This window comes from Epinephelus fuscoguttatus, linkage group LG14 (genome assembly GCF_011397635.1).
Source record: "Epinephelus fuscoguttatus linkage group LG14, E.fuscoguttatus.final_Chr_v1".
Lineage (NCBI taxonomy): Eukaryota > Metazoa > Chordata > Actinopteri > Perciformes > Serranidae > Epinephelus > Epinephelus fuscoguttatus.
In genome coordinates, this window is record NC_064765.1 from 40240654 (window position 1) to 40249844 (window position 9191).

The 9191-nt window shown below is 39.6% G+C and overlaps 1 protein-coding gene across 1 annotated transcript in view; it reads left to right on the plus strand.

Annotated features, from left to right (window-relative positions):
• The window catches only part of LOC125900970 (uncharacterized), a 674134-nt gene extending 671518 nt beyond the window's left edge, over window positions 1-2616 (plus strand). The window contains exon 3 of the mRNA XM_049596311.1: window positions 2572-2616. The gene's annotated coding sequence lies outside the window, so the exon portion shown is untranslated. The remainder of the gene's footprint in view (window positions 1-2571) is intronic.
• Window positions 2617-9191: the final 6575 nt, after the last annotated feature.

The following is a 9191-nucleotide window of genomic DNA, read 5'->3' on the forward strand; positions in this document are numbered from 1 at the left end:
AAACTATGTTTCCCTGGTCAAGAATCAACTTTTATGTTCAGTCATAATATTGCTTTTCTAACTTGTATCCCCAGCCTCTCTAATATGTTCTGACATGTGTAACATTTTAGTGTTACATCACTCAGTTTAGACAGATTAAAACTTAAGAACACATTTGCAGGTAACAGATGCTTTTGCTTAACTTTTAAGCCAACATGGACAAGAAGGCAAAGCAAGTTTATTTATGTAGCACAGGAAAAAGTCTCTGTAGTTGTTTATTTCATACTTGCTTAAAGCTGTACTTTTTACTTTTTTTTTTTTTTTTACCTAAACAGTGACTATGTATTATAAATGGGTTAATAGTAACCATAGAAACCTACAGAGAAATTCCACCTGACTTTGCAGTTCCTCTCAGCTCTGTAGAGCTTTTTGTTTTCATTTTTAAGCCCATTATTTTGATTTTCTGGCATACTTATGCTCTAACCGGCCTTGTTTGCAGCACCAGCAGCGAGATGAAGCTGAACAAGTTGGTAAACATAGTGGTGCATTTGGCAGCTCAAGAGCCAAATATGATTTCAGTAGTTGATAGAGACCAAAACAGAGCTAAAAGCAGAGTGAATATTGGACTTAACTTCATATTGGACTTAATTTCATCAGGTAAACTGAAACATGACTCTAAATGAATAGTAATATTGCTGTGTCTGCCAGATGTGTTAACAAGCAACTGTTTGGTAACACATTAGCCATAAAAACTTTATACAATGACAGCATGTTCTGCTCTCCCAAGTGGCCAACACACTTACTTGAAGGTCAGGTCTATAATGCATTATGAGCACATTCATAGGACATTATAAAGTACTGGCATTATTCCATTTCAGAAATTAAGCATTTATTATATGTCAGAGCAGTTCTTTGAGTCTTTATAACTGGCCAAAGTTATGATAGTTACAATGTGCTATGTAACCCAGTACTTTAGATTCTTGTTTCAAACACTGTCGTCACTCTGGCATGGAAGTATAAAGCACTGTGAATGCTGAACTTATAATGCATTATGTAACCATTTATAATACTTTATAAACCTTGTTGTCATACATGATTATTAACATTTGTAACAACTTTTATAAAGCCTTATAAATGTGTTATGTCTTATGAATGTGCTCATAATGCATTATAGACCTCACCTTTGAGTAAAGTGTTATCCAATTAATCAATGCAGCTTTACAGATCTTGATATAAAAATGTCTGTAACTTAAATGATAAAAAGATGAATTTTAATTTAAAGGAATACTTATTAGATACTGAATGACCATCTGTATGTCATCCATTCTTGAGAATTGGGATCTGATGTGCACGGTACTCTGGGTGTTGGTTGTTGGTATTCTGGGACACTGTGTCAACTTCTGCCTGTTACATGCATTGTCTGTTTTCAAAACACATTTCCTTTTTCACAGGAAATGTACAGTTTGCGTATAGTCTCTTTCAAAATAAATGCACTACGTTGGTACAACACCGTGAATTGATGTTTCTTTCCTTCAACAACAAATGCATGTGGTTACGTTCAGCCAACACGCACATGTGCCGATAGCGCTGTAGGCTCGCTGTGAACAACACTTGACTCTGTAGCTCCTCTTAAAAAGAAGTTAAAAAAGCAAAGAAAATTCGCTCCTTGGTATAACTCTCAAACCCGTAAGTTAAAACAAATATCGCAAAGGTTTGAAAGGAATTGGCGATTAACCAAACTGGAAAAATCTTGTTTAATCTGGACAGACAGTCTCAAAACTTATAAGAGGGGCCTCTGCAATGCCAGAGCAAACTATTACTCAGCATTAATAGAAGACAATAAGAACAACCCCAGGTTTCTTTTCAGCACTGTAGCCAGGCTGACTGAGAGTCAAAGCTATATTGAGCCTTGTATTCCTTTAGCCCTTAGCAGTAATGATTTTATGAGCTTTTTTAATGACAAAATTCTAACTATTAGAGGCAAAATTCATGACCTCCTGTCCTCAGATAGTACCTATCTAACCTCAAACACAGCTGTAAAACCTAATATATATTTAGATTGCTTCTCCCCAATTTCTCTTCAAGAATTGACTGCAGTCATTTCTTCATCCAAATCATCAACGTGTCTCTTAGACCCCATCCCAACTAGGCTACTTAAGGAGGTCTTTCCTTTAGTTAACACTCATATATTAGATATGATCAATATATCCTTATTAACAGGCTATGTACCACAGTCTTTTAAGGTAGCTGTAATTAAACCTCTACTAAAAAAGCCCACCCTGGATCCAGAGGTGTTAGCCAACTATAGACCAATATCTAATCTTCCCTTTATGTCAAAGATCCTTGAGAAAGTAGTCGCAGACCAGCTGTGTGATTTTCTCCATGATAATAATTTATTTGAGGAATTTCAGTCAGGATTTAGAGTGCATCATAGCACTGAGACAGCACTAGTTAAAATTACAAATGACCTTCTGATTGCTTCGGACAAAGGACTTGTCTCTGTACTTGTTTTATTAGATCTTTGTGCGGCATTTGACACAATTGACCATCAAATTCTACTGCAGAGACTGGATCACTTAATTGGCCTAAAAGGTTCTGCACTAAGCTGGTTTAAATCTTATTTATCTGATCGTTTTCAGTTTGTTCACGTTCGTAATGAATCGCCATTACGTACCAAAGTTTGTTTTGGAGTTCCGCAAGGTTCTGTGCTCGGACCAATCCTATTTACTCTATATATGCTTCCTTTAGGTAGCATCATTAGAAATCACTCTATAAATTTCCATTGTTATGCGGATGATACTCAGTTGTATTTATCGATGAAGCCAGAAGAAAGTAATCAATTAACTAAACTCCATAATTGCCTTAAAGACATAAAAACTTGGATGAGCACCAATTTCCTGATGTTAAATTCAGACAAAACTGAAGTTATTGTTCTTGGCCCCAAACAACTCAGAGACTCTTTATCTGATGACATAGTTTCTCTTGATGGCATTGCTCTGGCCTCTAGCACTACCGTAAGAAACCTCGGAGTAATATTTGATCAAGATTTGTCTTTTAATTATCATTTAAAACAAACCTCACGGACTGCATTTTTTCATCTGCGTAATATTGCGAAAATTAGGCCTATCCTGACCCGAAAAGATGCAGAAAAATTGGTCCACGCTTTTGTTACCTCTAGGCTGGATTACTGTAACTCTCTGTTATCAGGTAGCTCTAGTAAGTCCTTAAAAACTCTCCAGCTAATTCAGAATGCAGCAGCACGTGTACTAACAGGAACTAAGAAATGAGATCATATTTCTCCTGTTTTAGCTTCTCTGCACTGGCTCCCTGTAACATCCAGAATTGAATTTAAAATCCTACTGTTAACTTATAAAGCTCTAAATGGTCAAGCTCCGTCATATCTTAGAGAGCTCACAGTGCCTTATTATCCCACCAGAACACTGCGCTCTGAGAACGCAGGGTTACTCGTGGTCCCTAAAGTCTCCAAAAGTAGATCAGGAGCCAGAGCCTTTAGCTATCAGGCTCCTCTCCTGTGGAATCATCTTCCTGTTACGGTCCGGGAGGCAGACACCGTCTTCACATTTAAGACTAGACTTAAGACTTTCCTCTTTGATAAAGCTTATAGTTTGGGCTGGCTCAGGCTTGCCCTGTACCAGCCCCTAGTTAGGCTGACTTAGGCCTAGTCTGCCGGAGGACCCCCCTATAATACACCGGGCACCTTCTCTTCTTCTTCTTCTCTCTCTCTCTCTGTCTCTCTCTCTCTCGTATTCTATTACTGCATCTTGCTAACTCAGCCATTCTGGATGTCACTAACTCGGCTTCTTCTCCGGAGCCTTTGTGTTCCACTGTCTCTCAGATTAACTCATATCGCAACGGTGCCTGGACAGCGTGACGTGTGTGGTTGTGCTGCTGCCGTGGTCCTGCCAGATGCCTCCTGCTGCTGCTGCCATCATTAGTCATACTTCTACTGTTAAATACACATATGACTATTGTCACACATGTATACTGCCAGATATTAATACATACTTTCAACATATTGTACCACAGTAGCCAGAACTATAATATTATTACTTTCAATAATGTTGTTGTAAGCTACTGTCATTACCTGCATCTCTCTCTCTCTCTCTGTCTCACTGTGTCATGTGGATTACTGTTAATTTGTTATGCTGATCTGTTCTGTACGACATCTATTGCACGTCTGTCCGTCCTGGAAGAGGGATCCCTCCTCAGTTGCTCTTCCTGAGGTTTCTACCGGTTTTTTTTTCCCCGTTAAAGGGTTTTTTTTGGGGGAGTTTTTCCTTATCCGCTGCGAGGGTCATAAGGACAGAGGGATGTCGTATGCTGTAAAGCCCTGTGAGGCAAATTGTGATTTGTGATATTGGGCTTTATAAATAAAATTGATTGATTGAAATTGATTGACATGTGGTAGGGTTTGGGAAAAAAAGAACAGGGTTTGGCTTTACAATCTTAGGGGAAGCGAACACCTGCCTCGCAGGTGAAAGTCTGTGGTTGTTGGACCCATCCACCACCCCTCCCACACAACTCTTGCAGTATAATCCAAGTCTAAATTATCCAGTCATATGCTCAGTACTTTCCGAAAACATGCGCTTTTGCTAAAATATTGTGATTTAAAACACATCAGTACAGAACGTCTAGCTGAATAGAATGCTTGGGCACACGTGCATTTGAACTCTGTTCAAGCAGAGGTGATACACGTGGATACTCAAGCATGCTTAGGGCACACTACTCATAGATTTAAGTCAAATTCCTTGTAAGTGCACGCACACTTACTCACAATAAAGCTGATTCTTATTTTGATGGTGAAGTGATGATATTGTATATCCAAAAGGTCAAAGGTCATTTTCACTGTAACGTCATAATGTTCTGCAAATCCCATTTCTGGCGTCATAACTTAGGAACAGAAGGGGAGACATTTGATCAGATACTGAATTGGTGACACCAATCTTGAAACTGTGAAGATTGTATCGATCTTCTGTACTGCCGGGTTGAAGATGTGAAGTGTGATGTGAATGAAGTATCAACATTTTCCAATTTGTAGCTTTTTTGCAGTAACATCTGTAATTGAAGCATTGTCAACTGCACTGGCTTCAACTCCAAGTTCTCTTCTGTTCCATTTGTAGTCTACCACAAGCTCATTGGTTCACTGATATTGAGTTTCTGGTGACTAATGTTGCACCATGTGACAAGTTCTCTCTCAGTCCTCTATAAAAAATAGTTTCTTAGTGACAACAGTCTGTTTCTAACTGAAACGTATTATTCACTGGAATCATACATGTCAATACAGTGATAACTTCTAATTCGCCAAAAATACACTTAATACCTGGACAGTCTGGACCAGTGTTGGGTAAGGGTTACTTTAAAAGTAATCAAAGTACTTTACTGCATTACTATTTAAAAAAGTAACCAGTTACTTTACTGCGTTACTCCCTGAGTAAAGTAACTCAGTTACTTTAAAAGTACTTCCAACATTACTCCCTGAGAAAAGTAACTCAAGTGCTTTTAAAGTACTTTTGAATATTCTACATTTCCTATTGGGCAATGGACCACAGGGCGCTAATTCTACATTTTTTTTGTCTCCAAAATTAAAGTTATAGACCACTAGCCCTTCACTGAGATCCAATTCTCCCACCACAGCTGTCACTTTGACCAGTAGAAACACACAACGATCTGCTGCCATAGACAACTATATGACAACAACACTCCAGCGTTTTTAATATTTCCTCTAGGGATGTTACCACACAGAGTAAAAGGGGAAATGATGGTGTGAAACAGCAGAGGCACTTTGTCAACCCACTGAGTTAACGTTACTGTCATTAGCATCAAGCTAGCAAACAATGGTTCATCCTCACGGTCGGACATAAAGTAATAACATTAACAAATAGCGGCGGGGCTTTTACTCACCACAACTGCAGAGGCTCCCAGCTTCATTTGAAACAAACTACATTATAGACGGTCCGTTATTTATTAATCCCTCTGTGTGTTTATATATTTACTTTTTATCCGCTCCGTTGTCTTTGTAAAGTTAACATTTTGCACCGTCATTTCAAACTCAACACTTGTTTCAAATTAATAGCCCCTCATAACCTCGGCTGAGAGACTCCCTCCATTTTCTAAATAGGCTTTTATTCTGAAACATTTGTCAGAACTTCCTGTGGAAGATACAGTAGCTTGACAGTTTACTTATGGTGCATCAACTGTAGCTCCTGCCATCTGCTGACGCTTTTAGGTGACTACAACAACATGTCAGCTGGCACATGAACACACACAGTTCTGGCAGTGACTCAAATAATAGTGAAAGTAATAAAAATAGGACAAGAATAATCCGATGACATCACACACACCGTGAAAGAGGACCGGGGATAATTGGTGAGTACCAGCGTGTAGCATGTACCAGGCATAATGCAAGTCCTGAGTCTGAAATATGTCAGCAAGTCCTACTCCACATACAGTACAGGCCAAAAGTTTGGACACACCTTCTCATTCAATGCGTTTTCTTTATTTTCATGACTATTTACATTGTAGATTCTCACTGAAGGCATCAAAACTATGAATGAACACATGTGGAGTTATGTACTTAACAAAAAAAGGTGAAATAACTGAAAACATGTTTTATATTCTAGTTTCTTCAAAATAGCCACCCTTTGCTCTGATTACTGCTTTGCACACTCTTGGCATTCTCTCCATGAGCTTCAAGAGGTAGTCACCTGAAATGGTTTCCACTTCACAGGTGTGCCTTATCAGGGTTAATTAGTGGAATTTCTTGCTTTATCAATGGGGCTGGGACCATCAGTTGTGTTGTGCAGAAGTCAGGTTAATACACAGCCGACAGCCCTATTGGACAACTGTTAAAATTCATATTATGGCAAGAACCAATCAGCTAACTAAAGAAAAACGAGTGGCCATCATTACTTTAAGAAATGAAGGTCAGTCAGTCCGGAAAATTGCAAAAACTTTAAATGTGTCCCCAAGTGGAGTCGCAAAAGCCATCAAGCGCTACAACGAAACTGGCACACATGAGGACCGACCCAGGAAAGGAAGACCAAGAGTCACCTCTGCTTCTGAGGATAAGTTCATCCGAGTCACCAGCCTCAGAAATCGCAAGTTAACAGCAGCTCAGATCAGAGACCAGATGAATGCCACACAGAGTTCTAGCAGCAGACCCATCTCTAGAACAACTGTTAAGAGGAGACTGCGCGAATCAGGCCTTCATGGTCAAATAGCTGCTAGGAAACCACTGCTAGGAGAGGCAACAAGCAGAAGAGATTTGTTTGGGCCAAGAAACACAAGGAATGGACATTAGACCAGTGGAAATCTGTGCTTTGGTCTGATGAGTCCAAATTTGAGATCTTTGGTTCCAACCCGTGTCTTTGTGAGACGCAGAAAAGGTGAACGGATGGATTCCACATGCCTGGTTCCCACTGTGAAGCATGGAGGAGGAGGTGTGATGGTGTGGGGTGTTTTGCTGGTGACACTGTTGGGGATTTATTCAAAATTGAAGGCACACTGAACCAGCATGGCTACCACAGCATCCTGCAGCGACATGCCATCCCATCCGGTTTGCGTTTAGTTGGACGATCATTTATTTTTCAACAGGACAATGACCCCAAACACACCTCCAGGCTGTGTAAGGGCTATTTGACCAAGAAGGAGAGTGATGGAGTGCTGCGGCAGATGACCTGGCCTCCACAGTCACCGGACCTGAACCCAATCGAGATGGTTTGGGGTGAGCTGGACCGCAGAGTGAAGGCAAAGGGGCCAACAAGTGCTAAACACCTCTGGGAACTCCTTCAAGACTGTTGGAAAACCATTTCAGGTGACTACCTCTTGAAGCTCATGGAGAGAATGCCAAGAGTGCGCAAAGCAGTAATCAGAGCAAAGGGTGGCTATTTTGAAGAAACTAGAATATAAAACATGTTTTCAGTTATTTCACCTTTTTTTGTTAAGTACATAACTCCACATGTGTTCATTCATAGTTTTGATGCCTTCAGTGAGAATCTACAATGTAAATAGTCATGAAAATAAAGAAAACGCATTGAATGAGAAGGTGTGTCCAAACTTTTGGCCTGTACTGTATTTAGACTCCACCATAGACAACGGCAGCATTTCTCCGACCACGTAGCGAGCCACAAGCTCCGTGGCTTCTTTCAGACTGATAGGTTTAATGTTATCTCCGTTATTAGAACCAAATGACAGCCGTTGCTGTTTCGGAGCTGAAGGACCAGCGTTCCAAAAGTAACGGAAGTAACTGATGTCTTGTTTGAAAATGTACTTTGATTACTCAAACAGCAAACTAACGCGTTAGGTTACTCGTTACTGCAAAAAGTAATCAAAGTACTCTAATGCGTTACTTTGTAACGAGTTATACCCAACTCTGGTCTGGACAGACATGGATGTAAACTGCAATTTGACTGCTTAGTGGAGGCATACAACCCTGAAGTGGTACATCTAGTTTACTCTTAAAGATCTTAAAAAGCCTAAATGTTTAGTCATGGATAGATGAGACTGTGTCATTGACAGTGCTGCAGAATTTGAAATTTAAAATCTCAATATCAAGCCACACAGGCCTTTAACTTGTGTGGTGTTAAATCAGAGTGGTGTCAGGGAGCTATGTGCTATGTCTACGAGTGCACAGGGCCATGTCTGGTTCATGGAGGACATTACCATAAGTACCATTACTGTCAGAAAGCATGAGATCAGTATCAGTGAAATTTACTACTGCTGCTGCTTTGGCATCTGCCTTGACTTAAAACTCCCCTGCCCTAATACTGACATTTCTAGCACTGACACCCAAAATGCAATTTGCAACTAGAAGTAATATAGCAAATATGTTGAATACCATGGCATGTTGTCAATTTAGTCACAATCCGTACAAAAGAATGAGGAGGCTCAATGCTGGGATTTGATGCCATTCTGCTTTACATGAATCACACTTACCATTTTATAGTAATACACTGTCCTTAGTTCAACTGTTTTCATATTCCAGCCTTTTATCCATAATTCTGACCTCATTAATCTTATAGAATGTTTTTTCCCATTATATCTAAAAACCTAACACCAAAAGTTCCCATTGCAAATAGCTGGTATTTTTTTTTTTTTTTTAGCGTAAATAATTTATATTTTGTTTTTTAAGAAAGTACCACATAAATGCAGTACAGGCTAATGGGTACCTAATGTTACACTGCAAAAATTAT